This window comes from Mandrillus leucophaeus, unplaced genomic scaffold (genome assembly GCF_000951045.1).
Source record: "Mandrillus leucophaeus isolate KB7577 unplaced genomic scaffold, Mleu.le_1.0 Scaffold1424, whole genome shotgun sequence".
In the NCBI taxonomy this organism is placed as follows: domain Eukaryota; kingdom Metazoa; phylum Chordata; class Mammalia; order Primates; family Cercopithecidae; genus Mandrillus; species Mandrillus leucophaeus.
In genome coordinates, this window is record NW_012101393.1 from 359355 (window position 1) to 373596 (window position 14242).

The 14242-nt window shown below is 36.4% G+C and overlaps 1 protein-coding gene across 1 annotated transcript in view; it reads right to left on the bottom strand.

The window, feature by feature from the left end:
- The window catches only part of KCNH8 (potassium channel, voltage gated eag related subfamily H, member 8), a 189157-nt gene extending 177578 nt beyond the window's left edge, over positions 1-11579 (bottom strand). The window contains exons 1-2 of the mRNA XM_011974184.1: positions 11456-11579; positions 6175-6415 (exon numbers count right to left, since the gene is read on the bottom strand). The gene's annotated coding sequence lies outside the window, so the exon portion shown is untranslated. The remainder of the gene's footprint in view (positions 1-6174; positions 6416-11455) is intronic.
- Between the last annotated feature and the right edge of the window lie 2663 nt (positions 11580-14242).

Below are 14242 nucleotides of genomic sequence, written 5' to 3' on the forward strand. Positions count from 1 at the left end.
TTGTGAATGGGAGTTCACTCATGATTTGGCTCTCTGTTTTTCTGTTATTGGTGTATAGGAATGCTTGTGATTTTTGCACATTGATTTTGTATCTGGAGACTTTGCTGAAGTTGCTTATCAGCTGAAGGAGATTTTGGACTGAGACGATGGGGTTTTCTAAATATACAATCATGTCATCTGCAAACAGGGACAATCTGATTGCTTCTTTTTCTAATTGAGTAGCCTTTATTTCTTTCTCCTGCCTGATTGCCCTGGCCAGAACTTCCAACACTATGTTGAATAGGAGTGGAGAGAGAGGGGGAATGCTTCCAGTTTTTGCCCATTCAGTATGATATTGGGGGTGGGTTTGTCATAAATAGCACCTTTTTTTTTTGAGATACGTCCTATCAATACCTAGTTTATTGAGAGCTTTTAGCATGAAGGGCTGTTGAGTTTTGTTGAAGGCCTTTTCTGCCTCTATTGAGATAATCATGTGGTTTTTGTCTTTTGTTCTGTTTATGTGATGGATTATGTTTATTGTTTTGCATACATTGAACCAGCGTTGCATCCCAGGGATGAAGCCCACTTGATCATGGTGGATAAGGTTTTTGATGTGCTGCTGGATTCGGCTTGCCAGTATTTTATTGAGGATTTTTACATTGATGTTCATCAGGGATATTGGTCTAAAATTCTCTTTTTTTGTTGTGTCTCTGCCAGACTTCGGTATCAGGATGATGTTTAGCTTCATAATATGAGTTAGGGAGGATTCCCTGTTTTTCTGTTGATTGGAATAGTTTCAGAAGGAATGGTACCAGCTCCTCCTTGTACCTCTGGTAGAATTCGGTTGTGAATTCGTCTAGTCCTGGACTTTTTTTGGTTGGTAGGGTATTCATTATTGCCTGAATTTCATAGCCTGTTATTGGTCTATTCAGGGATTCAACTTCTTCCTGGTTTAGTCTTGGGAGGGTGTATGGGTCCAGGAATTTATCCATTTCTTCTAGATTTTCTAGTTTATTTGCATAGAGATTTTTACAGTATTCTCTGTATTGATATCCCCTTTATCATTTTTCATTGCATCTATTTGATTCTTTCCTCTTTTCTTCTTTATTACTCTTGCTAGCAGTCTATCAATTTTGTTGATCTTTTCAAAAAATCAGCTCCTGGATTCCTTGATTTTTTGAAGGGTTTTTTGTGTCTCTATCTCCTTCAGTTCTGCTCTGATCTTGGTTATTTCTTGCCTTCTGCTAGCTTTTGAATGTGTTTGCTCTTGCTTCTCTAGTTATTTTAATTGTGATATTAGGGTGTCAATTTTGGATCTTTCCTGCTTTCTCTTGTAGGCATTTAGTGCTATAAATTTCCCTCTACACACTGCTTTAAATGTGTCCCAGAGATTCTGGTATGATGTATCTTTGTTCTCATTGGTTTCAAAGAACATCTTTACTTCAGTCTTCATTTTGTTATGTACCCAGTAGTCATTTAGGACCAGGTTGTTCAGTACCTATGTAGTTGAGTGGTTTTGATTGATTTCTTAATCCTGAGTTCTATTTTGATTACACTGTGGACTGAAAGACAGCTGGTTATAATTTCTGTTCTTTTACATTTGCTGAGGAGTGCTTTACTTCCAACTATGTGGTCAATTTTGGAATAAGTGTGATGTGGTGCTGAGAAGAATGTATATTCTGTTGATTTGGGGTGGAGAGTTCTGCAGATGTCTATTAGGTCCATTTGGTGCAGAGCTAAGTTCAATTCCTGGATATCCTTGTTAACTTTCTGTCTCGTTGATCTAATGTTGACAGTGGTGTGTTAAAATCTCCCATTATTATTGTGTGGGAGTCTAAGTCTCTTTGTAAGTCTCTAAGGACTTGCTTTATGAATCTGGGTTCTCCTGTATTGGGTGCATATATATGTAGGATAGTTAGCTCTTCTTGTGGCATTGATCCCTTTACCATTATGTAATGCCCTTCTCTGTCTTTTTTGATCTGTGTTGGTTTAAAGTCTGTTTTATCAGAGACTAGGATTGCAACCCCTGCCATTTTTTGTTTTCCATTTGCTTGGTAGATCTTCCTCCATCCTTTTATTTTGAGCCTATGTGTGTCTCTGCATGTGAGATGGGTCTCCTGAATACAGCACACTGATGGGTCTTGACTCTTTATCCAATTTGCCAGTCTGTGTCTTTTAATTAACCATTTAGCCCATTTACATTTAAGGCTAATATTGTTACGTGTGAATTTGATCCTGTAAGTAGGATGTTAACTGGTTTTTTTGCTCGTTAGTTGATACTGTTTCTACCTAGCATTGATGGTCTTTACAATTTGGCATGTGTTTGCAGTGGCTGGTTCCAGTTGTTCCTTTCCATGTTTTTAGTGCTTCCTTCAGGAGCTCTTGTAAGGCAGGACTGGTGGTGACAAAATCTCTCAGCATTTGCTTGTCTGTAAATGATTTTATTTCTCCTTCACTGATGAAGCTTAGTTTGGCTGGATATGCAATTCTGGGTTGCAAAATCTTCCGTTTAAGAATATTAAATATTGGCCCCCACTCTCTTCTGGCCTGTAGTGTTTCTGCCGAGAGGTCTGCTGTTAGTCTGATGGGCTTCCTTTTGTGGGTAACCCTACCTTTCTCTCTGGCTGCCCTTAAGATTTTTTTCTTCATTTCATATTTGGTGAATCTGATAATTACGTGTCTTGGAGTTGCTCTTCTTGAGGAGTATCTTTGTAGGCATTCTCTGTATTTCATAAATTTGAATGTTGGCCTGCCTTGCTACGTTGGGGAAGTTCTCCTGGATAATACCCTGAAGAGTGTTTTCCAACTTGGTTCCATTCTCCCCGTTACTTCCAGGTACACCAATCAGGCATAGATTTGGTCTTTTCATATAGTCCCATCTTTCTTGGAGGCTTTGTTCATTTCTTTTACCTCTTTTTTCTCTAAACTTCTCTTCTTGCATCATTTCATTCATCTGATCTTCAATCACTGATACACTTTCTTCCAGTTGATTGAATCAACTACTGCAAGCTTGTGCATGTAGCACATAGTTCTTGTGCCATGGTTTCAGCTCCATCAGGTCATTTATGGTCTTCTCTAAGCTGTTTATTCTAGTTAGCCATTCATCTAATTGTTTTTCAAGGTTTTCTATTGGCTTTGCAATTGGTTTGAACATCCTTCTTTAGCTCAGAGAAGTTTCTTATTACCAATCATCTGAAGCCTTCTTCTCTCAACTTGTCAAAGTCATTCTCCATCCAGGTTTGTTCCATTGCTGGCAAGGAGCTGCGTTCCTTTGGAGGAGAAGAGATGCTCTGATTTTTTAGAATTTTCAACTTTTCTGCTCTGTTTTTCCCCCATCTTTGTGGTTTTATCTACCTTTGGTGTTTGACGATGGTGATGTACAGATGGGGTTTTGGTGTGGATGTCCTTTCTGTTTGTTAGTTTTCCTTCTAACAGTCAGGACCCTAAGCTGCAGGCCTGTTGGAGTTTTCTGGCGGTCCACTCCAGATCCTGTTTGCCTGGGTATCACCAGCAGAGGCTGCAGAACACAAATATTGAAGAACGGCAAATGTTTCTGCTTGATCCTTCCTCTGGAAGCTTCGTCTCAGAGGGGCACCTGGCAATATGAGGTGTCAGTCAGCCCCTACTGGGAGGTATCTCCCATTTAGGCTACTCCAGGATCAGGGACCCACTTGAGGAGGCAGTCTGTTCATTCTCAGATCTCAAACTCCATGCTAGGAGAAGGATTACTCTCTTCAAAGCTGTCAGACAGGGAAGTTTAAGTCTGCAGTAATTTAACAAATATTAAATGGTATGAACACTACCTTCACATTGTAAAGATACAATATTACAGGCAACTATTTTGTCCCCAGTATTTTAACTTATTTGTCAATGATCACTTTTAGGCCACCTTTTTGAAATATTTTATAGAATAAAGGTTTGGGGGAAACAGAGAAATATTAATTTAAGTCATTTTTCTAAATATGCTATAATTGTAGATATGCTTAAACTCATTCAAAAGAAAGAGCAAGCAGATAACACCAGGAAAGAACAGGAAAGTTTTTACTGCTTATAAAAAGAAGTCCATCAACAAGGGATTTCAGGCAGGAGTCACACTAGAACTGCTTGCAGACCAAAATTTCAAATCCTAAATGAATCTTTGCAGAAAGTAAACTGCAAAAAAATTGGAATGGGTTTTCATTCCATTGTCATGTAGCTAGTAAGGGATGGATATTGCCTACTGGGAGAACCATCTTGCTGCCTGAAGAACAGTAGAAATGACAGTAATAAAAAACACAGAAGAATTTAGGGGTTGCTATCAGGGGAGCAAAAGAGTCTCCATTGGTTTAGTAGAGAAAAGCAGCCTTAAAACGAAATAAACAAAAACTTTTAAAATATCTCCATCAAAAGTATGAGTTTTTATAGGAGTAAATAAGTCATCATCTGTTAATGAACACACAGTAACAGAAGTGGCTTCTAAGGCCAAAGAATTTCAAATATCTAAGAACCAGGAAGAATGGAAAGGAAAGTTCAAGATATAACTTAGCCTAATAACAAAGTTGTAAATAACAATAATAAGATGATGAAATATTTGTTAAGCAGATACTTACATCTATTATTTCATGAAACCCTATGCAATCGTTACTACAAAAAATGAAGGCTTAGACATGTTGAGTGACTGCCCAAATTCTTGAGAATTTTGACCAGGTCATGGAGAGTGTTTTTAGGATGTTAATTTATGTGTGCATCATGGGTGGGTGGAAGGAGACGTCAAATGTTGGCAAAGTAAAAGGATACAAAACCATAGACACACCCAATTTGTCTACCATTTTCATTTTAAATTTTTGTTCAAACTGGAATGTTATTTTCCATTTAACCATTATTTAATAGATCCCTTTATGGTTACAACTTTCTAATAAAGGATAGCTATATTTTAAAATTAAAAAATTAAAAATAAATTTGCCATCTGCCTAACTAGACAACATTGCCATCTAGTGGCCTAAACACACTACAGCTACCACTTCTGGGGTGACAGCAGGGGTCCTATCAAGGCTCTGAAGGATGTGCCCAGTAGATACAATGTTAATAATGATGGCAAGCCATACCAAGAGCACACAAACTCATCCAAAGCAAACGTGCTGACATTCAACAAGAAAACTCACTCTAACCTCAAAGATGTAAGAGCTTCACTGAGAAAAAAACAACCAAAAAAAAAAAAAACAAAAAAAAAAACTACCACCACCATTGAACCAAGGTTTTGATGTGCCTCACTTATTTATTTATTTTTCTTTGAAATTTTAAGATCCATTTCTTACTCCTGTGTTCACCTACCTGCATGGTAATATTTTCAAACATTCTCTCATCTTTACAGTAAGAATATAGCCCTCTATCAACATGACCAAGGAAAGAAGCAGGTATCAGCTGCTAATGACAGTCAATAATTCAACAGGGAGTCAATCTGTTGACTTAACAGACTTTAAGTTAAGTTTAAGTCCCTGTTGACTTTAAGTCAGGGACTTAAAGACCCGGAATCTGTCCTAGAATGAGCAAGCTAAAGCTAGGCTTTGGTCTAAACAAGATGAAGATTTAAAGGACAGGAAAATAGGAAAAGGCTTACAAAATTGGCACAGATGCAGCTTCAACTGAGGTACCCAATATTCTAGGGATAAATTCTCTTAACAAACATCCTTTGGGGCCTTTTCTTTAATTAAAATCAGATACTCACTGCTTCTCCAGATTTACTGCAAGGCTTATGTAATGCTTTGTTTCTGCAACCAGGTCACCTATTGAAACCATCAACGTGCTGAAAGGGCACGGAAGGGCATGGAGAAAGAACCACGTCAAGGAGTGGACCACTGTCACAACACCACTGGTGGGTTTTTGCCAAATCCCATCTCTGACCCTACAAGTTTAAGATCATGAAGGATGTGAGAACACAAACAAAACAGCTGTTAAATCTTTTTTAGCCCATTTTGGATGAAATAAGTATAGAAACACAGGAGATCAGTTTAGATCTGTTTGAATAAAGGAACAGGAAAAGTTGGAAGAGGCAATTTTCAGAAATCCAAATACAGTATGCGCTTCTCCAAAATTTGCATCAGAGGCTGAATCACGCCCATGCAAATGGATCTTAGTTCAAATTCATGTCAGAAAAATCTGGAACACACTTCACTTCCCATATGCAAATATCCTAGGAAAGCAGCTGTTTGTTCTTACCTATAATAAAAAGGATCTCCACTGCAATGTCACTGACAGTTGTGCTCCGAGTTGTGGATAGGTCGTCATTGCCAATAAAGCAAACGTTGTAAGGTACAGTCACAGCAACATAAAACGTTGCCAACAAAATAAGCCAGTCCCAGCCAGCTTTAAAAGTGCTAAAATGCAAAAGTATGAATTTGGACTTTTTTGCATCAGAAACTTTATACTCCGGAAATGCTGGTTTATCTACAAAAACATTCTGTGGATGAAGACCAAAAGGAGAGAAAGGAGAAACACAACATTAGAAACAAGGATTACATCGTTTGAAACATACACTTTTGTGAGAAGGATCATTCACTACACAATGCAATATCTTACAAGTGACTTTTAAAAGCTGGTGATGCAAAACATCTAAACATCTAAAACTGAGCAGAGATCTTTGTTATAAGGAACAGGAATATGCAGAGTTTAGTCATGAAGCTAAGTGAGTAACCCAGATTTTGTTCATTAAAAAATAAAAAAGACCATTACCTAAGATGTCATCAAAAAACATTCACAGTTACATGCAATCCTACACACATTATAAACACAAAGCTATATTTACATTCCTATTGTCATGGGAACATTCTGTATACTTATAGATCTCTGATGACAGTCATTATCTAAAGACTACATTTGACCTGATATTTTACTCATGATAGCAATGGTATCTTTCTTTCCAAAAAGAATAGATATATGAACAATAATATATTGTAAACAGTTTACATTTCTTTCCAAATATAGCTAAGTCATGCTAACTACTTTCATTTTTTGCATTGTGGCTGTTGGTGAAGTTGGGAACCCAAACCTCATTACCTTGATAGACACAGATGCAGTCTGACATGCACCAGACATTGTTCAGATGGTAAAGTAAGAAACAGTTACTTAAGAGTTATTATTCAAGTCAGGGGAGGAGAAAGCCAGTGTTCACTGTGCAGTTGACTAAATGCAGAATAGCTGGAGTTTTTGATAACTGCAAAAGGACTTCACTTTGAATGCAGTTCAAATTCATGAACAATTCCCTTGTTGCTAGAAGACAAAGGGAGGCCCAACAATAGCATGTGTGGAAATTTGACAAGCCTGTGACCAGATACTTGCAGACCTTGCTTTGACCTCAATTAATGAGAAATCCAAGATAGGTAATGGAAACTTATATTTGAAAGTTTAGTTGAATTAACAGAGCAGTTAAAAATTCCAGAATACATATTACTTGTAGGTCACTATGTTGTGTTCTTGTCTCACTCATTGAGGGAAGGGCAGATTAATGTGAAGTGTTCAGGGATCCTGAAGTACCTGAGGATTCAAGAAAGGTTCAGAAACATCAGGAACATCTAGCTCTAAGTGCTGACTGTCAGTGATTGAATAGTTTTGCTACCTTGATATTAATGCACCCCTGTCTGGCATTTCTCTTTGGTAGGTATTTTCAACCCATGTTTCCACTTCCTGTTAATATTCTCACTCAACCCACACAGGCATCTCATAATGTCAGCACTTCGTGGTGGGTCACTGTTAAACTATTTCCAGATGGTCCTTAGATGCCCATCTGCCACTGCATCTATGTTTCATACAATTCCCTGATATTCATCCTATCTCCTTTGCCTCATTCTCTGGTTTGAAGAAACCAGTTCCAAAGGTAGACTTTGGCATAAAACAGAGAAGAGGAGACGAAGTAGCCCTGTTGGGCTTCTCATAAAAATTCAGTCTGTTACATTGGAAGAGGGAATTGAGGTCTGTAACCATTAATCTTCCCACTATTGATAAACACTTCTAGTTATAACAACATGATTGATTCTAATCCAAATTTTCCCTGAATATTTACCACAATAAAGAGTTATCAGAAGCCATGGGAAATATCTCATTTTCTATCCACATAAATTTTTCCTATCATATTACAGAAATTAAAATTTTACACTGTTTGAGGGAACATCGATATCTAGGGGTAATGATTTGGGAAAACTAAAAAGTGAAGTTTTTGCTTTTGTTTTTGATTATGCTGATAATGAAGCATTAGGGATTCTGTCACAAAAGTTCAGCAATATATCACTTTTCTGTACAAATCAGAAAATAAATCACATGGTTTCATTTTGTAAGCTACTTAGAACATATTTTAAAAATATTTTTAAAAGATACTGAGAATTCAATACATTTGAGATTAGATTTAAATTTTGAAATGTTGTTAACTCAAATCCTGCAAACATCTTTACATAATCACCTGAGTGAAGAAAAATAGATGCTCCTCTTCTTCCACCAGTTTTTGTAACGTTTTATCAAAATCCTTTCAAATGAAAAAAATACTTAAAATTGTAAAGAAAAATTCTACACAGTTGTAAAATTATGCTTTTTAGCAGGAAGCAGGGAAGAAGACATGTTATTTGTAACTGTCAAACATGGAGTTTGTCTACTCTAGACATTAGGTTTATCTTATTTATTAATCTTCAATCATATTTCTTTAGTACCAATGGTGTTTTAGATGTTTAACCTCTAAACTGTGACACCAACAAAATAGTTAACTCCAGTGCCTAATTAATTGTTTCCTAAACTATTTTTGCAATAGTTCCTTTGAAGCTATCATCTGAATGAGCAAGAGAATGTGAAAATATTTCTACAGTCACTTCAGTGAGTAATCTAAAGCCAGTGTATGCCTTTGATGATTACCACTGTCCCCTGCCGGAAATACGCATTTGTAGCACTCTCCTTTCAAGCTTCCAAGGCTCTAGTGTGATCTTTAACATTTCTTCGTGTTGGAAACATTTGCATCATCTCATTCTTATTTGATTGACAGAATAACAAATTAAGGAAGGTAGAATTTGAAAACACCTTTTTCAAGGTATACCAGGCAAAGTTAGAGCCAGACTAAAATATGTTGCATCTTGATTCCCAAACCTGCTGATGACCTGATGAGTTCATTTGACTATGGCTGAAGCATATATTCCTGTTCCACAGAACTGTATCTGAGAAACAACAAGGTAAGAGTCAGAAGCACGGTGGCTTTGAATTAGAAGATTAAAGATTGGGTACCACAACTGCTGCTTCTAATAAGTTGAGTTTTTTCCATCATTAAAATGGGACTAATAAAAATCAGACCTAGTACTGGCTTCTATGAGAATCAAATAATATGATTTAAGTAAAAGGAATTTGTAAATAGCAAACGACTATAAAATGTTAAGAATTATTTTTTGTGTGTGCAAATGTTATCACAGCCAGAATTTCCAGAAAATTTGTTTATTTAATAAACTATACAAGTCATTTCCTCTTCTCCCTTCTGTCTTCCTTCTATCTGCCATTTAGCCATTCTACTCTGTTATTCCTGAAAGGAGATGGTGAACAGGTGAACAGGGCAATTCCTGATTCCATACTTTGCTTCAGGAATAAGATATTACCTGTAGTATTAGATATTACCTGTAGCATTACCTGTAGTATTAGAGTCACTGTGCTGATTAGGCATCTTAAATTACTATGTATTATTTTAATACTCTACCCTGATGTTTGTATTTCTTAAATGAATGGCAATTAAGCAAATTAGCTAAGTAATGGGAGTTATACTTTTTTTGAAATCATATTTTTAAGTACTGCTTTGTACTTTGTTAAATCTAAAGGGAAAAATAGCATGCCCAGCAAATGCATTTTAAAGCACTAATTCTTACTACGTTTAAATTCTCCACTAAAAGCTGATAGTGTCAGCTTTCAGCCTTACAGAATCTGTGGATAATATTTGTTTAGGTGCTTTGCTGGTTGGTTTGCATGGAATCAAGCCCAGATGTAGTTACCTTTGTTTCTTCCTATAACTTGCTTATGTCACTAAGGCTGACTTGGTAACTGAAAGGGGATGTAAATAGGCACCAGTGGAAGGATCCATAGATCAAGTGGTGTGTACTGTTTCAAGCCTCTCCCTGGATTCCCAGGAAATCAATATAACACTAGGGCACACGTATCCCTAGAGAACCTTTATATTGAATTAGGACCAAAAAAAAAAAAAAATCAAAATGTGACCCTCCACAGTGGTACATGGCAGACCAGCACGGACATGGTTGATGGTCCTGGGAGGACAAATGATTCAAAACATCTTGTTTTGGCTTCCAGAAAGTTGCACTGAAGTAGAGCCAGGTTTGCAGCACTTTCATGTCAAATCTCGCTCCTCACCCTGGGTTCATACATCTTTCTTTGTTCACTACAATCAGAGAAATGAATACTTTGTATGTCTGATGAATGGTCCTGTTTTATCAAAGCATGTGTATGTGTATGTCAGATTAGGTAGTCCTTGAGCTTGCTATGTTAAAAATAAAATGTCAAAGGATCCCCCCTCTGTCGTTAACTCCCAGAACTTCTGGATCTTAAATCAATTCCAAAATAGATCTGGTCATTTCATGTGACTTTTTCTTGTCATTGGCAAGTTAGATGCTGGTATTTAATCTGCCACCTATGGTCACACAACCCCCCATATATGTTTTGATGATTCCATAAGGCAAATTAATGACATTAACATCATTTTAAAACTCTGACTATCTACAACTAAATAGATATTGTTCTAGGTTTCTCAGTGAAGTCTCTTAGTGCTAAGAACCAGTTACAAAATTCAGTGTGAAATCCTGGAGGATATATGTCATGTAAAATTGGAAAGAATCACCTTATACAGGCATAGTTATTTGTTGTGGCTTTGACAGAGAGACATCATATTTCAGAAAGCAACTCTATTGTAATTTACTAAAAGTGTGACTTTCCAAAATTGTTTAATGTATGGTATGCAATTGTAAATCCAGTGTTTTACTGTGAAATTTTCAACTGTGTTTTATATATAATGAAAGTTTTTTAGTGGCGTAATGGCTTTGATTTGGTCATGTTTCTCCTGGATAAAAGCATTTGTAGAACTAGATAATGTGCAAAACGATGGAACTAAAATTAAATTTGAGAAATTTTAACCAATAAACTATGAATGTGTAATATGACTTGCTGCATCATTTTTGTTTCATAAAATGTAACCAGTGTGTCCCCATTTGCAGTGTCCCTAGTACCATATTTACTTCACTGCAATAATATTCTAATCTCTATGCTGTGATAACACGATGATTAAGCACTTTTATTATAGAAATGCCTCATGACTGCTGACCTTTTCCAGTTTGTTCTATATAGAAAAGCACAAACCAAAGTGGAAAAAAAAATGTAGGCAAGCCAGTAAATGGGTAATTGAGGCCTTTCTTTAACGAGTCAAACATTGCCACCAGGGGAAACACTAGCATTCGTCCTGTACACACATACCACCTACGTTATTTATTTTCAATTTGTTCTTTTCTCTTCTTTGCAGGTGCCCAGAGATGTGATAAAGGACTGCTCGACTCCGTCTCCGGGCTGAGTCAAAGTGGGTCCCTGCTCTTGATCTTCCTTTGACTTTGTCTGGGGGAAAATAAAGCTCATTAGACACAAATGCATGCATCATTTCACCTCCAGAATGTCGTTTTGACAGTTCCCTTTCAAGAGCATATTGTACATGTTTTCCAATACCTAAAATAATCTGCTGGATCCTAATGACATTTAATTTAATTTTAGTCCTTCATAATTTGTACATTTTTATCATCATATTGACTGCATTAATTTTTAAAAATTAAAGTAAAACATACATGAACAGAGGAGAACTTTCAAATACTTCAGGAAATCATTAATGGGTATTATTCCTTCCTTCCTGCTATTCCACACTGAAATCGCTAATTCTACTCTCAACATTTAAAAACATTCTTTCCAGAAAAATTTCTAATATGTACCCTATATCCACACTTATAATTATTTTTTCTCTGCATATATATATAAGTTTACAGTAAAAATTGTTTAGTTATTACTTTTTTCACATTAAAATACTTGCAAATCATTCAATATTTGCATATTATAGTTCTCTCCTATTTTTTTAAACGGCTAATAGCACACTATGTTAAGGATATAACTAATTTTATTAATTTTACTGTTTCTCTATCTTGAAGATTCAGATTTACCTAAGACTTTTTTGTCAAAATCTGTGTGGCCAATCCTGCAAAGAAAATTCTTAAATGCATACAGCTTTGAGTTTATTAAGTAAATAAATTACTGGCAGAGGTATGTACATTTTAAATTTTGGTATACATATTTCATATTTCATTCCAGCAATTTACAGTACCAGCAAGTGAATAGATGTGCCTGCTTCACCACACACATGCCAAAACTATAAACTATTAAATGAGGATTGGCTAATATTTGGATAGTTGAAAAATGCCATATTAATTTGTATTATAAAAATCATGAGTGTGGATGAGCATGCTTTAAATATTTATTGTTTGTTTGTATTGATTTTTCTGGTCTATTCAGTTTTGTCAATTTTGAAATCGAAGTAGTGTTTTTAAATTTATTTGCAGTAGCTCTTTGTATACTAGAGTAATGGCTATTTTCTCATCATATTTGCCAACAAAAATGTTCCCAATTTGTTCTTGACTTTGGAATTCATTTACACAGTTTATAAATTCTAAAACACCTGTTGTCATGTTACAGTAGGTAGTTAGTCAGACATGAACAGTGCAGGAGAGGACCATCTCCCCAGGAATGTCAAGCAAACATTAGTTGATGGCCTAGTGGTTGCTAAACTGTCGCTCTGAAATGATAATTGGCTGCAGCCAGTGCCAGTGAAAGACAGTATCCCGATAGGCAGAAAACACCTGAGCCGGTGATGTTAGGAGTTGAACGAGTGGACTCAAGCATGCGCACTAAGAGGCAAAATGGTGGTGTTTAACTGGTACATAACCTTCCTCTGGGAATGCACTACTGGTAAGGGAAAGCACCTCAAGTGAACATGTGCACAGTTTCAGTAAACACACTGTGCATGCAGCCCCTCCCTAGTGCTGGCAGGCACTGTGCATGTGGACAGCCTACCTCAAGAGAAGAGCCAAGAAAAGAGAAATGGAAACCCTAAAACCATGCTAATGTGTAAAACCCCAAGTCAAAGGCTGAACAGAGAACTTGGATCTCTCAAGTCACGTGCTTGGTCTGCTTCCAAGTGTACATTGCTTCCTTTCATTCCTGCTCTAAAGCATTTTAAATAAACTCTCAATCTTAAAACTTGCCTTGCTCTCTCCCTCTGCCTTAAACCTACTTCTGCCCCTTGGCTGAATTCTTTCCTCCAAGAAGGCAAGCATCGAGTTTGCTGCAGACTTATATGGATTTGCCACTGGTTTCAGTCAGACTTATCTTTCTATTTCTGGTGTCTAGACATTATGCCCTGCATAGCCAAACTATTGTCACACAAAAATATATGCAAGTTTATTCCAATATATTTTGCCCTTACTTTAAAAAGTTTTAACATTTAAATCTTTAATCCAATTGGACTATATTTTAGTAAAACAAAGTAAGGATCTAGCTATATTGTTTTCCTTCTAAAGGGCTACTGTTCAAGAAAAATAAAGTGGTTATGTTACATTAAGAAACATTTAGTCATTATTTGATCAAATTTCACCCTAAATAAATTGTATCTATGTTACAATTATTGCAAAATATAAAAACATTACAATCTATTTATTTAAGTTCATCATAAAATCTCTCTACTATTATAAAAGCTCTTTGATATCTCTCCTTCATAAAAAAAATTTGGTTTAGTTGCTATGTCATAGAAGCCATATGACTGCTGTTGATGCCTACTGTGTGCCAGGCTCTGTTCTAGATCTTCCAAATTTATTATTAAAACTGATCCTCGTAAGTATCCTATGAAATAAGTATTATTATTCGCCATTTACAGATGAGAAAACTGAAGGTCTAATAACACATTAGATGGTCACACATCTAGTAACAGGAGTAGAGTCAGTATGTGAAGTCAGATTGGTCTCGAGTCCCTCTTCTTTCCACATACAGAACCAAGTCCCTTAGTGACTTCAATTAGTGTTCCGGACTGCTGCTTTTTATCAACTTTCACATAGAGTAACAGGTATTATAATTCCTGCCCATCTGACACCTCACCCCAAGTCTTTCATGGACTTTAATTACCCCTACCTCCAAAATTCCCACACCACTCGGGGATGCTTTAATGACCAGCAAATGGGGT